The 16,813-nt window shown below is 41.6% G+C and overlaps 1 protein-coding gene across 3 annotated transcripts in view; it reads left to right on the forward strand.

Annotated features, from left to right (window-relative positions):
• Nucleotides 1-16,813, forward strand: part of ARHGAP18 (Rho GTPase activating protein 18) — a 194,089-nt gene that overhangs the window by 107,868 nt on the left and 69,408 nt on the right. The window contains exon 1 of one of the 3 annotated variants that reach the window (XM_070461621.1): nt 3,501-3,561. The exons of the other annotated variants lie outside the window; for them this stretch is intronic. The gene's annotated coding sequence lies outside the window, so the exon portion shown is untranslated. Of the gene's footprint in view, nt 1-3,500; nt 3,562-16,813 lie in introns of those variants that run through there. 3 annotated transcript variants of the gene reach the window in all.

The following is a 16,813-nucleotide window of genomic DNA, read 5'->3' on the forward strand; positions in this document are numbered from 1 at the left end:
GGCATCACCGACTCAACGGACATGGATTGCAGCAAACTTCTGGAGTTAGTGAAGGGCAGGGAAGCCTGGTGTGCTGCAGTCCGTGGGGTCACAATGAGTCAGACACGATTTAGCGACTGAACAAAAACAATAATATATTTTGGAGTACTTTGTTATGAAAAGATTTTCCTGAAAGCACAGTTGAGGAAGGGTTTGCCTGTCTTACCTAAGTATCAAAAGTAGAATTTGACAGATACGGGTTGTCATTTGTTAGAATGTTGGTTAGAGGTAAGGTTTTTCTTACCCCTGGTCTGCTTTGCTTTGAGGTATTTGGGACTGATATCAAGGCAGACAGGAGATCCTGAAGACCATACACACATTTTTTAGGAGGGACATGGCAAGGGAGAGGGTAGAGAGGAAAGCCGCTTATCACAAAGCTTCTTTCAGAAGTTCTGCATGTCACATCGTTTAATTTTTACGACTCCTGGGTATTCTGCCTGGAGCAGCCTTTACCCAGGCATCTACATGGCTAGACCATCCCTGTCCCCACTTCTTTCAGGTCACTGTCCAAGTGTCTTGTCAGATCGTCTCCCATCTCTAATCATTTGACCTCTCCTCCCTCATCCTCCTAACACACTTAATTTATTTTCATAGCCCTTCTTATCACCTGACAGATTATACAAATTTTTATTTTCTCTCTCCTCGCCATTAGAATGTAGGCTTCATGAGAACAGGGTCTTTTTTTTTCGCTCACTCATGGATCTTCAGAATTTAGAAGGTACCTGAGTACATAGTAAGTCCTCACACTGAGGCTCTCAGAGTTTTATAACTGGCCTAAAATCTCGTGGCAATTGATGGAACCACATATAAATTCTAGTCTATGTGACTCCTAAAATCCCCCCTTTGCTAAAGACCTTTGCTAATATGGGAAGATTCCTGTATTTGTACGTGATTGAGGAAAGAGATAGCGCACAGGTTTTTTGAGTTAGCAAAAAAAAATCTTAAGTAGCCAGCCAACTTCCCTGTTTTACAAACGAGGAAATGACTCTGATCCATTGAGAATAGGTGACATGATCAAAGTAATTCCACTATTTACTGATGGAGAAAGGACCAGAGTCAGGATGCCCAGTCTCCCAGTTCAGTCCTAGCCCTCGGTACCCTTCTGCATTCACTTTTTTCTTTATAAAGTCAGCCCAATTTTCTTGCAGCATTCAGGTATCGGTCATAGGTGACGGGTGTGGAATAGTGGGTCCTGTTATTTTAATGCCATAATGTTAATGCAGTAAAGCAAAGACTGCAAACCAGATGCCCACAGGGACCAGCAGATAGCAGAACAGTCAAGCTGCCGGTGGGAACTCTGGCAAACTGCCTGCCCAGGGAAACATGTTACAAGAGAAAAAGGTGGTAAACCGATCTAAAAATGTTGGAAATACCCTGCTGGCCAAACAAAACATTTCTGTCAGCCAGATCTTGCCTGCAGGCTCCCAGTTTGTGACTGCTGAAGTTTTAGTGTTAATAGCTCTTTTCTTTCTGAAGGAGTAAGTTTCAGTAAGTGGGGCTGTGTAGGAGAATATGCAAAGTGGTGTCACTGTGGTTAATTGTTCTTTAGACTAGCCCAAGGATCAGTGGGTTGGGCTGTCAAAGTTCACAGAGGGAAAATAATTATCAATAAAAGGAGTATTTATTGCCCATCTTTATTACCCTGCTGATAAAGTTGAAGAGTAATGTGTTTTCTCTGTCATAATACCATCTGTCCTTATGCAAAGTACTTGGTTATGCTGTTTACTGACTGAGGATCAGGAAATCTTCTTGGCGATTTGGCAGGACTGTGTATCTGTAGTTACTGTACCTCTGTGTCACTGGGCAAATCACCTGGTTTTCTACTCTGCTGTATTCATGTTTAAATAATTAAGGGTTGGATTTTATAAGGCCTAGGGAAACAAAGAATTCTGAGGATTTCATGCAGGACTTAAACCCAGCCGTTTATCTTTAACTCTAAAACAAATCAGCAGTGATGACAAAATCCAGTGCTGTCAGAACGAAGAGAGGCAGAGAAGACTTGGATGGTTTGTGTTTATCGCCTGCGTCTTTAAGCGTGTTGATAATAGCTGGGGATTTGCTGTGGTCCTGCTCACGTGCCAGCTGGGAAGCTGAGGCAGGTTGAGAATGATTTGCTTAATGATCTGTAGGGTCATTTCTGCGCCAGCTCCATCGTAACTTGAATCGCTGTTTCTGAGGACAGATTTCACAGGCTTCTGCCATGTAGAGCATGGATTCTGGGGCCAGTGGCATAGATTGCATGCTGGCTTTCCTTCCCATTTTGATTTATTTCTTCAATCCTCAGTTTCCTCATCCTTAAAATGGGGATAATAATGGTGACTATCTCATAGTCTTGCTGTTGTGATTGTTGTTCTGGCAAATTATTAAATATTCCTTCTATTCTTTTTTTTCCTCCTTTTATTCTTGTCGTGTAGCAGCCATGTGGCATAGATAATGAAAATCAAATTTTATTAACATGTACGTTTGAAACACAACATGTGAATTTCCCCCCTTTCCCAGCAGATTTAGGGCTTTTACATTTCTTGGTAGGAACTGAGATGTGTTGGAATTAAAAACTGGCAAGGTTACTTGAACCTTGATGTGAGGGACAGTGTGGGTGTGAACTCTCAGTGTTTGATTAGTGCCAGCTGATTACAGCACAGAGGTGAAGACGGATGAATCTTGGGTGAGATGGGTGTGAGCTGTAGGACCCAGTGTTAACAGAAGAGCTGACTTTTGGCCATGTGGCTGGGTAGTCATGCCTGGAAGTCCTTGCACAGTGAAACGGAAAGACCACTTGCACATGTGGACTTGGTATCCATCTCAAAGATCATCCGATGCCACTTTGCAGTGAAGGGAAGAGTGTATTATAGAAGAGGATGTTTCAGTAGCTTTTATAGGTTACTGTGAAGGGCCTCTGCACTGGGAGAACAAAGATGTCTCTCCAGATCCATGCTGGAGTCTAATTAAGGCAGGAGGATGACAATAGACAAATTGCCTCCACTTTAAAAGGAGAGTGCGGGTTCACACTGAGTATTTGTTCAGGGAGCCAAGAAGCAGGCATCATGCCCTGTGGCCCTTCATACTGGGCTGCACTGGCTACTGAAAGAGCATCCAGTCCTTATCTTCTGCACTTGCGTCTTCTGCCGTATTTGTATTCAGATGCACAGTCCCCCACATAAAAGCCCAGCTTGTATTCCCACCTTTGCTTCTGTGAACTGCAGTAAAACCAAATTTTAAAAGTATATATGGTAAGGCTTTTACATGGAATGGTAATTATGCACACTGACTGTCAGTGGCTTGGCATCTAGCAAGAAGCCTCCAGAGGGTCTTCTGCCTCAGGGATTAGCAGTCTGCTTGGGGCTTGAGAGGGACTTTCCTGCTTGCAGGCCTGGGTGTGCTGATCCCGGCTGTGGCAACAACAGGCAGCGACGTCAGCGTTGCCGGGGAAACAGGGTAACAGAAGATCCGCTTGGTGGACTTGAAACCAGCTCTCAACAGCTGTTTGCTTCTGAACGAAACTTCAGCAAAGTTGTTTGCTGGGTGAGCTGATGGGATGAGGTGGCGGGGATGGGCCAAGGGTGGGAAACAGAACATTCTTCATGCTGTTGTCAGGGAGTCTTTGGAGGCGGCAAATGAACCTCACCTCCCCACATAGCCAGTCATGGCTGGAAATCTTGGAAGAGAGTGTCTTGTTCTTAAGCCCCTGCATTACACAGCCGAGTGGTGCATAGAGGGCAGATGCCAGCCTGAGGTGAAGCCAGCCTAGCATCCAGGCCTTCTGATTCTGCCCCAGGCTCTCGGTTCTTCTCCGGCAAGCAGTGGCCCCAAAAGCTCCAGTGAATTCTGCCTCCACTCATATCACATTTGTTTTTCAACCAATTTGTTGCTCAACAAACATCCCTGAATATTAAGGAACATTAATGCATGTGTATCTTAATCATAAATAGAGGTTCTTTATAGCTTTAATGCAGATTCACCTCTGTGGTTCTTTCACTGTTTTAAAGGTTTTGTTTCCTTTTTCTCTTCTTCCTCTTCTTGTTTAGTTTTTATTTCATGTACTTAGCAAGAGAGAATCACTGTGTACCTTCATGCTGATTCTTTCATTAGAAACATACAGTGCTCTCCTCAACACACGGACTTGTCTATCCTGTTTAAAGTTCTCTGTTTTCAGGGAATAAGCTCTGTTCCCCTCCTGTAGTTTTAACTCTCATCTATATGCTGATGACTTCTAAAATTATCCTGCCTTCAGTCAGTACCTCTTTTAGGAGCTCCTAATCTAGATTTTCAAATCCTTGCAGCAGTTCTTTTCTAATTAGAATGTCTGTAAAAGTCACCTGGAATCTTGGTAAAATGCACATTGGGGTTCACGCTGGGGTGCGGTTTGAGATTGTGCTTTTCCGACAAACTTGGTGCTAGTCTGCTAGTCCTGGAAACACACTTCATACCCAAAGGGTCATTAATTAAGGCACAGAGGTAGAGACAAATGGATCTTGGATAATATGGGTATAAGCTGTAGGTATATGATGTCACCCAAGGGTCTTTAACTCAAATTTAGCAGGTCCAAAGTGAACCCATCACAGTCTTTGTCCAACCTGTTCTGTGTTCTACATTCTCGCTCCCAGTTAATGATGTTATCTGTTTGCCTGGCCAAGAGCACGCTGGAATCATTTTGCTTTCTTCTGTGTGCTCCATCCTCTTCATCAAACTGGTCACCAAGGTCATTTGCGTCTACCTGAAAAAAGCTTCCTGAATTTGTCATTTAACTTTTGTTTCTAGCAGTGCCTCTGTGTTCAGATCCTTATCCCTCGGAAATCCCCTTATTCCAGAGCATCACAGCTCCAGGCTGTCTCACTATTTATTTTTCTTAAAAGTATGTTTCTTAAACATTAATTTGGAGTGACATTTGCATGTTTGAAGACCTTCCCCTGTCACATTCCAAGTGTCTCAGTATGACAGTCAAGGTTCAGTACCGTTTGGCTGTGGCCCTTTCTTCCCCTCAATGCCTAACACCATCCCCTCGCCTCCCAACTGGTTTCACTTCCCTGGAAGCCAGTATAGTCTGTCTGTATCAATCCAGTCACAGTTCCCCAAGCTCACGGTATGTCTTTGCTTTTATGGTGGCCACTGCCTTGAATGCCTTTCTCATCACATTCTACCTACAGAATATTGCTCAGGCTGCAGACTCCAGCTCACATCGCTCTTCTCTGAACTCCTTGAACAAGTCTCTTCCTTAAAGCTTGTGACTTCTGATCTCTGCTCCCATGACAGTCACCACTTGCACTATTGTTTTGGAGTTCATTGCATGGGTCTTTGTTGTCTACCAAATCCTAGGCTTGCCTTGTCTGAAATACACCTACATCCCATTATTTAGCATAGTGTGGAATAAAGTAGGTTTTCCCTAAGTATTTGCTGAGTCACTGAAAAAGCAAATATTCTGTAGTCAGACAGACGTGAAATTGTGTGTGTTGGGAGTAGGAGAGAGTTATTTCACTTGTATATATTTGGGTGTGTGAAGAAAACCTGCCCACCGCCTCATCCTTTCTACAGCAGCGCTGTCCATACGATAGCCACCAGCTGTCTGTGGTGACTGAGCACTTGAAATGTGGTTGGTCCACACTGTGCTGGGATACTGGCATAAGTTACAGGAGTTTGAAGATTCAAAATGGAAAAAAAAAAGCAAAAGATTTCATTAACAATTTTTATGTTAATTACACATTGCAATAATACTTTGGGTATATTGGGCTAAAAGTACACCATTAATATTAACTTTACCTGTTTGCTTTTTGTTTTTTAATGTGACTGCTAGAAAGTTTTAAATTACTACTGTGGCTTGCCTTTTATTTCAATTAGACAGCACTACTATAAAATAACAATTTATTGTCACATTCAGAACAACTCAGGTTTCCTGCCACTCCCTCCCTCTAATTATGCTTTTTAATATTCTGTCAAGTATTTAAGGCTTAGGGTTAACTTTTCAATTATGAGTTGTTGATTTAAAAAAATAAAATCATTTATATGAAAATGCTACCACTGAATTCAGTTTTTCAATTTGTAGTGTCTTTTGAGATGATTCTTTCAATTCTTACTGAACTACCAAACTAAATCTCAGTAACTTTAGTATACGTCAGCTATCAATAAAAACTCAGAATGTTTATTTCTTTATTTACCGTGATATATGAAGTAGTAAGAAATAGAAAATTAGAAAGTTTACTCTAAAATTTGCGCTATAAAATCCACATCTTTAACCCTATCATCACCAGGCATGGTTTCTTGAAAATTTTGCTGGTTTAAAATCACATACATTCCTTACCATAATAAAAATATTCTGCGTCATTATTCAGTGTTTAAAGCTTAAGGATTCTATAAAAGCTTTTTTGTTCTTTTTAACTTGAGATGTCTAAAGCACTTGTTTTTCTAATTTTCTGTAGCCATAGGATCCTTTTCCAATACATTCTTAAATGGATTGCCAGGTAACTTATTTATCAGAGTTTCTATAGTTGAGGGGAAGGGATAAGTGCGGAACACAGAGAGGTTCATTTCCATAACCTTATTTTCTCCTTCCTTAAAAAATGCAACTCTAGGAGTTCTCTGTGGTCTAGTGGTTAGGATTTGGTGCTTCAGTTAGGTTCAATCCCTGGTCAGGGAATTGAGATCTCACAAATTGCTCAGTGTGGGTAGGTGGGTTGTGGGCTTAGGGGAGCAACTCTAAGTCAAAGTGACTGGTTAAATTCAGACTTTATACATGAAAAAAACATCAATGTGAACAGATTAGACTTATATAATTTTTAGATTTAGAAAAGACTTGAGGTATTCTTTATTTTTCTTTTTAAAAATGTATTTATTGTTAATTGAAGGATAGAATTGAGGTATTCTTGTTGTAGGGTGAATTTTATGTCATGCTTGCTTACACAGTAAACGGTAGGGCTGGAGAAAGGCTGATTTCTTCTGACTTCTGGTAGAATCTTTTTTCCCATACACTTTCCTGTAATAGTAGCCTAAAAAATACTCTTTCCTGGGACATTAGTATGGACAAACAATGATGACAGCACTTGAAATGGGAGGATGGGGTATTAAGCTGTTGGAGATAAAGTGAGGGCATTTATACCATGACTCATAGAGTAGTAGCCCAAAGTGAGGATTGGGTGACCGCTTAGGGAGGTAGTCAATAAAATGTCAGTCTCTCTTCCCTCTGTACTCACTCCATAGCTTCTTGCAATTCACTGATTAGGGTTGAAAATGGCACAATGAATTATGCAAAAGCTATTTCTGCAGCAGGAGCTGTCTTGCAGCCTAATGCACAGATGGAAAGATCCTCTTTTAATCATTGTTCCCACAACACTTGGAAGCTTTTTGAGGAATAAGCACTCAGAAGTGGAAGTGAATGGCCTTCAACACTAAATGAGTTCCTTCTGCAGAGAGGAACTGAAATGTATTTATATGCAGATGGTTGCCCTGTGTTTGAACGCTCATCCATGTCATCTGAGATTCAAGCCAACATCTCTTGAAATGCTTGGGTTTGAGATGGTTGTACCGGAGGAATTACTTCTGCCCCGGTTGGCCCAACGTTATTATTTTTCTTCAGAAATGGCGACAAGTAGTTAAATGCCAATTCATGAAGATATGCAAATTACATCTTTTTCTGATCTTTAGTTACTACTGAAGAGACTGAATTAGTTAGCATCCCTTACTTTTATTAGCATAATATTAATGCAAATCATTAGCAAAGGCTTTTTAAGAAGGAAAGCAGAACCATCCATGGGAAGCAATTCAAAGCAGTGTTTATGTCCTCAGTTAGGAAGGAGAAACATTTATGACTACATTTCTTACTTAGGTATCTGTGCCAAGGACCACCCAACTGGGCCTTTTTTGGTACTTGCTTGGTTTCACTTGCAGATCAAGACTCAATCTGGAAAAGGCCCAAAGGTTATATGTGGGTACAAAGGTTATATACAGGTACCTGTATCATGATTCAGATACCATCAAGAATGTGTACTATAGTGTATATTTCTAAGACATTGCTTTTTAAAATTTTGGAGGAAAAGGTAAATGAAAGTTATTCATTGGACAATTCAAGATATAGTAAAAGACTGACTTAAAACTTCCCAGCAAAGGGGTTAATATAAAGAGGACACTGATTAATTCTTTATTTGCTTGGAGGAAATGGGTTTAAATTGGAGGGAAGTAAAGTTGAATCAAGTAACAGGAAGACACTGTTCGCTCTGGGGAGAGCTTTATAAAATTAGAATGAGGGAGAGCGAGAGCCTGGAATCTCACTTCTTGCCTCTTGTTGTGATACACGCGTTTTGTATACTTCCCTGCATCTTTGTCTGCCTCTAACTGGGCTGAACTTGCAGCACCTGCTGTCTGCACTGCTCATTTGCATGGAGTCAGTGTTCCCTGGACTATTATTTTCCTATGTGTTTTATCTATTCTAATACCATGTAAACTCTTAGGGATCAGAGCTGAGGCCCCGAACTGCTTTGGACTTCAACTTGTATATGTGCATGCCAAATCGCTTCAGTCGTGTCCAACTCTTTGTGACCCTATGGACTATAGCCCCCCAGGCTCCTCTGTGGAGGAGGGGTTCTTGTGGGGTTCTCCATGCAAGAATAGTGGAGAGGGTTGCCATGTCCTCCTCCAGGGGATCTTCCCGACCCAGGGGTTGAGCCCATGTCTCTTCTGTCTCCTTCATTGTTGGTGGGTTCTTTACCACTAGCACCACCTGGGAAACCCTCAACTTGTATAATACCTTGCAGCTAATGAGGAGCCAGTGTTTGTTGAATGAATGTATGAATCACAACTTGGTTATCTGTTTATTATCAAGTGAGAACTCAAGTTCTATAGCATCATTCCACCAAAACATTGAAGTGTTGACCTAATTCCAATTCCACTGTTCTTTCCAGTGTTCACTTCATTACTTGAATGGAAAATATAGAATTATGTAGATTAAGTAGGCTTCCCTGGTGCCACAGTGTTAAAGAACCCATCTGCCAATGCAGAAGACATTAGAGACTTGGGTTTGATCCCTGGGTGGGGAAGATCCCCTGGAGGAGGAAATGGCAAACCACTCCAGTATTCTTGCCTGGAAAACTCCATGGATAGAGGAGCATGGCAGTCTACAATTCATGGGGTTGCATGGAGTTGGACCCAGCTAAAGTAATTTAGCAGGTAGGCAATAGCATAATGAAGACCAAAGATTGAATGTAGGTATTCTTCAGTGAAACTTTCTATTCACAAAGCTATTGGATTAAGAAATTTACATTCCTGTATTAGATTGGTTGGCATATGCTTCGAGTTTCATAAGTATTTCTAGTAAGAGCTGTGTATTTGCTTTATAGAACCATCTTCAGCAAATAACTAAAGTCCTTTAGGAGGTGAGGACACTTAATAGTTGGCCCTCAAACATCTAAGTTGAAAAAAAAAAACTAGAAATCTTTGAGTCTTGGATGGTTACTGTGCAGTGTCTGATGGCCTAGATCTTTCTAACTTACTGTGACAAGATAGTAAGGGAAGTCTGTCTTTGATCCCATCATCCTCCCTGGCTACCAGGCCCTAGGTACCGTGCATAAATACCACCTTCTGCCTTACGGGCACTACATCCTTTTATTCTTCTCCTTGTAGAACTTGCTCAGATTCTGTTCTGTCTCAAGAGGCTCATTCTCTAGTCAGTGACCCTCTTGCTGATCTCTTCCGCAGTGTTAGCTCCCTGAAATGACAGCTCTTTCTTCCACCTCGCTGTCCTGGCAAGAAGGGGCATGGGTGACACAGGTGGCCAGGATGTGAATTCCTGGGAACCGTGGCCTGTGCAGTGTGTGGGATTCATTCGAGAGGGCAGCTCAGCAGATGACCACTCAGGCTGGATTGTTTCTTTGTAGGGACTGGGCAGAAAGGAGAATCCATGTATGGAGTAGTGGGGTCAACAGTAGGGAGCAGTGGGAGGCTGGAATCCTTGAGGTGGACCGTGATTTATCATCAGCTTTTTATAGAACGCCAACAGCCTTGGCCATGGCTAGGGAGGGAACTCTTGTGAATTTCTTAGCTGGTTTCAAATTCCCACAAGGGAATGGCATTTTGGAACCAGATGCCATGTTACTTTTGGTGAAGTGGGGATATTGCTGCCCCATGTAAGTAACAGGTTGAGGGTAGGCTTGCATAAGCCTGATGATGGGCTGGAGACTCTCAGACTTCCTAAGAGGACCAGGAGAGGAATTCAACCAGGACAGGTGCATCAATGTAAATCCAGCTTGGAGGATTTAATCCTCCCAGAACTTGATTTACCAGAGCTCTGTGTGCCTGTAACTGTGCTGGATGATGTGGGAATCACATTGGTTAGGTTTTCTTTTTCTTTTTTTAATTTATTCCTTTATTTTTGGCTGTGCTGGGTCTTTGCTGCTGCGCATGGGTTTTCCCTAGTTGCAGTGAGCAGGGGCTGCTCCCTGGTTGCGGTGCATGGGCCTCTCATGCTGTGGTTTGTCTTGTTGCAGACCCAGGCTCTAGGGCGTGGGCTCGGTAGTTGTGGAACACGGGCTTCGTGACCCAGCACCGTGTGGAGTCTCCCTGATCAGGGATCGAACCCACGTCCTCTTCACTGGCAGGTGGATGGATTCTTAACCTCTGGACCACCAAGGAAGTCCTAGTTATGTTTTCTTATTTGTATTTTTTCTTCCCCCTTCTTCAGGTTCCTGTAATTTTTCGCATAAAGCCCTTGCCCATTCCTCATGGTCACCTTAGGTCTCTCTGTCTTTTGGACCTTGTTCCTGTCCTCTGAACGGAGCTCAGCGACTTGGACTAAAAACATTTGTTTTTGTGAGATTTTTCGTCTCACAAAAATTAGTTTTGGTCTCTCAAAAATTAGTTTTAAAGCCCCCACCCCTCAGGCAACATTTTACTATTAGAAATTGCTTTTAGTTTCCATATTTTATTTTATATTTCATGTCTTTTTGAGGCTACTTGTGTTCATATCTCTCTTATGTTGAGTCAGCTTAGATTCTAAAGCATACTAAGAAAAAAGTGATCTCAGATAATCTCATTGAAAAAGGGAAAAAGAAAATCCTGTAATATTCACATAGTCTACTTTGTAACTGACTTCTGAAAACATTTAGTGGAAAATGTTACAGATGAATTATTTCTAAGCCTGGCTAAATTATTTTAAGAGCTGGAAATTATTTCTTCACTACCCCCTTCCATCTCCTTGGTACAGCTGACTTTTAGTACCTGGCTTATGAAAATGCTTCCTGGCCTTCAGAACTCACCGGTTGACATTATAACCTTCGAGGGTCGTTTGGAGCTATCCATAAAATCACACTTTGCAGCCTTAGTGAAGCAGCTTTCTCTCTCCTACCCAGGCATTTGCCACGCAGTTACTGCTGTTTTAAATTGTCCTGCTGTTCCTGTTCACCGGCATGACTTGGGGATGATGTAGAAATACATGTCTTCTCCCTCTCTATTGTGTAGCATAAACATGGACATCCTTCCACTTTGAACACTTTTTTCAGTGTTTGTCTATAGCGGTCCTTATGCTGATTGGTGGAAGCTTGGTTTTATGCCACTGTGACCCCACTGAGATAAATGATTTCCCAACCTTATTGTAACAGACAATCACAAAGGACTGAAAAGAGTTTAATAATAGTGCCCCCATCTTTTCCACAGTATATGCCCGTGCATTTAGCTTCAGTTATTATCAAAGGTGTTTTTTTAAATCCAGTCTTGCCTTGTGTCCATGTTTTTATTGGCATAGGAAAATTGATGTTAATATGTATATAGTCTTATAGAAAGGCAAGAGAGTGGCCCGTAGAAATAAGTGAAACCATTATCCAACAGTATTCTAAAATATTAGTGTTCACAGTTTTGTGTTACAGCAACAGATATTTTGTTAGTACCTATGTGATGGTGCAGGCTTCTCAGGTAGCTCATGGTAAAGAATCCATCTGCCAGTGAAGGAGATGCAGGTTTGATCCCTGGGTCAGGAAGACCCCCTGGAGAAGGAAATAGCAACCCACTCCAGTATTCTTGGAAAATACTATGGGCAGAAGAGCCTGGTGGTCACAAAAGAGTCAGACATGACTGGGTGACTAAAACAGGAGCAATGTATGATGGTAAGCTTTATGGATCAGTAGCAGCTTACTTTATGAATTGGAAAATTTATCAGAAAATTGTAATTTGTCAGTCTGTAGTCCGTCAATGCCCAGAATGAGTGTCCTGGCCAACAGTTAAACATCTATCCTGGATCCTAGATCTTGAAGTATATTGTTAAGTTTTATATGTGAGAGAGTTGCACATTGGTGAAAATTTACCCGTTTGCTTTAGTGTATTTTTAAGGCATGTGGTTAACTGTAATGTTGAGATTCTAAGCTAATGGAGGGCATGATAGGGGGCTTTTGAATGAGGAGTTCAAGCATATTAGAGAAGATGGGAAGACTTTGGTCTTTTACCTCTGAGAACATGTTGGGAACTTGATAGACTCCTCAGAAAGAAAAAAAGCACGTCTTTGAAACCCAAAAGGCAAAAATTTCGTTTTTCAAGAGCAATGAAAAATAAATAGGTATAAGCTTGGTGACAGTTTCGGGTGCTAATAGCTACCTTTGAAGCCTCACAACTTTTGTGAGAAAAGAATCAGGCATTAGACAGTTGTGAGAAAACCAGACTCCGGCTCAGGAAAGACTAGCCTGTGGAGCCTAGGGACCCGTGTGAGTGGGCTCCAGGCAAATCCAGGAGGACTCTGGCAAACAGTCTGGAGAGAGGGAGGGAGGGGTCCCAGGATGGGCTGTGGAGGTAACCTAAATTATTGATCTGAATTTGCGGAAATGGTTATTTGGGCAGAGGTTGAAGTGGAGGTGCGTGGATAGTGGCGGTTAGAGAGGAAGTGAAATCCTGAGGAAGGACAGGTGAACCACAGCAGGGCCTGAAGCGTGTTAAGGACAGTGCTGAAGCAGAGGTCATGAACCAGAGGCCCTTTTTGAGAGTGTCTGGGCTGCTGGTTCGGTGAGGAACTGGAAAATTCCACCTTTGCCTAGTGTCAGTATCATTTCTAACCTCTCTGACAGCACAAACTTGAGTAGGTTGGTTGAACAGGCATCTCTGATAAGGTGCCCAACACTCTGCAGGCATTCAAAAAATATTCTATTTGTTTTAGCGATTAAGTTGACAGGATGGAACCAGGGAATGTGTGTTTAAGAAACTGTATGCCGGTGCTTATTTGTGACTTAATATTAGGTACAGTCTGATAGGAAACTGGCTGTTTTATATGTTTCATATAAGGAAGCCTACTTGCAAATTAAACACTCAAGAGTTACAGCGGCATAGAACAATTACCTATTAATTACCTTTTAGGGTTTCCTGATGACTAATTTCTTTATTGTCTACTTTTCATGTCCCTGTTTTATTCCTTTGTAGTTTTGTGCAATTAAATAAGAAACACCTTAGAAATTAAAAGGAGGATGTCGTTTCAGAGGCAGCGATAATTCAGTAATTAGTAATCAAACAGTCCCCAAGCATCTGCTATGGTAAATGGATGGCTAAACCCAGGGACACCCAGATGAAAAAACAACAGCAGCAAAAAAAAAAAAACAAAAAAAAACCCAGAAAGAACTTTGTAGATACTTGCCCCAAGGAACACACAGTATAGTGGTAGAAATACAAGTGTGGGTAACACAGTCTGAGTTGTGGTCAGGGCTTGGGGGAGACTGAAGGAGCAAGGAAATGTCTTTCTTTATTCCAACCCCTGTGGAGAAAGGTGTCAAGATATGACAGCTGGAGAACAGATCCAACTGGAGATCCACCAGATCTCCAACAGATCCAACAGATCCACCACCAAATGAGTGGTGTTGTACCTCCAGATGTTTCACAACTAATGAACGTGGAGAGGCCAGAGTTCTGGACTCGAGCTGTGTCATTGCATCCCAGTTTCAGGTAGACACACGTCCTAGTGATGGAGAATTGAGATTGAGCGGCGTGCATATGCAAACTCAGTTGCGGGTGCTTTGAACCAGTCTTCCAAGATCTTGACATTTCACGTTAAAATCCCACTTCAGGTCTCTCCAGCCTCGTCTTGGAAAATGACTTTGATGTTAAGATCCCTGGCCCCCATTTGGCTACTTGTTGAGTCGTGTCTCTAGTGGAGGAAGGAAAAACTGCCTCTTGAGAGAGATTGGGGGAGCTCAGACAAAGAGGATCTCACATCTACTGAGAAGAAACCCTCAAAAATAGGAAAGTCCTATGTCTGGTGGTTGGTGTTTGCCCATGATTTCCCTTTTACATAACCTGTGTCTCTACGTAAAAGGGAAGGGAGTTTTTCCAGCTTACTCTGGTTGCTTCATGATGCTTCCACATGCCTTTCTGTCTCATACCTTTTCTCCTAACTTTCTACTAGACCTGGTGGTTCTGGCTGCCGCCTATAGCCTTATTCTGTTAGTGATATTCACATGTGGGTTGATTCTACCATAGTTTTTTGGTAAAAGTGATAAAGCCAAGTTTTCAAAGCTTTCTCTCAGCAACCTTACTAATGTGCTTCTCTTCCCAGCTTGACTTGGGCAGTGTTGGGTAAATGGTGCATCATTAGTTCATTTGTTCATTGTTTTGCTATGTGTCAAAATTGGGTGGATGCTCTGTGGTGACTAGAGCAGTGTGCTATGCAGATGTTAAGTGATTTTTATTTTTAAAGAAAAAGCTGAAAGAAATAATGAGTAAATTTTATCTCTACCCCTCCACCCCATGGGCTTCCCTGATGGTTAAAAATCTGCCTGCAATGCAAAAGACCTGGATTCAATCCCTGGGTCAGGAAGATCCCCTGGAGAAGGGAATGGCAACCCACTCCAGTATTCTTGCCTGGAGAACCCCATGGACAGAGTGGGTGCTACAGTCCATGGGGTCGCAAAGAGTTGGACTCAACTGAGTGATTAACACTAGGATTAATACAACTACTACGGCTCCCCCCACCCTACTCCCCCAAATGAAAGGGTTAAAATGTGCAAAGGAGAAAAGTAAGCTTACTTGGATTGTGAAAATTAGTGTGTTTCTAAAACTGTAGCAGTTGGGTCAGGAAGAAGATGTGAGGAACTTCTCTCCTGGGCTCTGAAGGCTGCCTGGGAGTGGGGAAAGAAAGGCCGGAGAAGGATTGCTTCCTAATCAACTTCTCCCGCCTTAAGGCATTGTCAGTGTTCTTTCTTCCTGGTGTCAGAGCCACTTCTAATAATTACTGCTTTCAACTAAACAATAGTAGGCATTCAGTTCACAGGGAAAAAGAAATGACATGGGTCATTCATAGGCTGCAGTTCTTCCCAGTCACTCAAATTCAATGTAGTCTGATGGACGAGGCCATTACGGAGTATTAACAAAAAGTATATTTGAAGTTGTGCCCCAGCATGGCACAAATCACATTTTAGAAAATGCATTGGAAAAGGTTTCTCATGCATTTTAAAGAGGTATGATTTGATTGTTAAATGTATTCTTCTTTCGATAAGTATAGTGGTCATTTAAAAACATTAATTATAGGCTGTGTCAACAAGATCACTTTTGGTTTTACTATGTGCAATACAGACTCACAAAGACTGGAATGTTGGATGTGAAAAAAAGTAAATTCTACATCAGTCTGTTTGGTATAATAACTGCAGAAGAAGAAATGAGAACACCAATTTTGGTTCCACCATCACTTTGCTGAGATTTTGAAGAAGATTTAGCCCTGGCAACTCATTACCTCACCTAGAAAATGATGGGATAGGTTTAAATCTCTAATGTCCAATAACATTCTAAAGCTATACTTCAATAAATATGGCTTTATCTAAAATATACTTGGTCATCATGGTTGATAAGTCGTGATCTCAATAAGAACTTTTTTTTTTGGCGCCTTAAAAACAACAAAAAAAAAGCAAAACCAAAAAAAAAAAAACAAAACAAAAATAGCCTTATCCTTATATCTCTCAACCCATTCCCTTCTTTTCCTGTGTTGGAAGTGAAAGTAGAATAAGAAGCATGAAAGAGAGTATACTTCTTTTAGAAAGGATCTTGTAAGAATATAAAACCAAATTCTAGCATCAAAGGACTTCAGGAAAGCAGACTTTGAGCCATAAAAATGCTTCTAGAAGGAGCAGGACTGAGAGACAGATTGGATGTGACTTTAGCAGTATCACTGTTGATGGGGTGGAGTGCACGAAGTGGAGATTGGATCATGTAGTTAAATGAGTGCAAAGAAGTGTCCTAGTTCTAAATAAATACCTTGAGATGATTATAGGAAGAGGTACAGATGGCAAAGGAGCGTTAAAGAAAATACCTATTTTCAAATACACTGGCCAGAAAGAAAGCTTATAATTTCTGCCCATTGTGCATGATGGATAAAAGTGGATGATGGAAGACATTGGCGAGGAAGGGGTTTTTAAATATGCTTTTATTCTTTGTCATTGTAGTATGAATTAAATATGGATATATCATTGGAGTAAGTCCCAGTTTTGATGAAAGGCCGTAAAACTAAACTAAAATAAACAAAGAAGTAGGTCAAAAGTCACTAGGAAAGCATGTCTGTTTCTTTCAGTAGGGCTTTCTGGAACATTGCCCACAGGATTGAAAAGTGCGTTCTCAGATCCATTAGGTGTTTTTGAGAAATCCTGGAGCAGTGGTTTTCAAAGTGTGGCCATGGAACCCCTGAGGCTCTCGAGACCCTTCAAAGGGTTTAGGAGATCAGCACTGTTTTCATAATCCTCGCTGTTAACTGGCCTTGTTCATTCTGATGCTTTCCTGAGAATACTGTGGTGTTTCCCAGAAACTACATGACTTAGAATATCGCAAAAGAGTAAATGCAGAG

The sequence above is a fragment of the Odocoileus virginianus genome, chromosome 34 (genome assembly GCF_023699985.2).
Source record: "Odocoileus virginianus isolate 20LAN1187 ecotype Illinois chromosome 34, Ovbor_1.2, whole genome shotgun sequence".
Taxonomy (NCBI): Eukaryota; Metazoa; Chordata; class Mammalia; order Artiodactyla; family Cervidae; genus Odocoileus; species Odocoileus virginianus.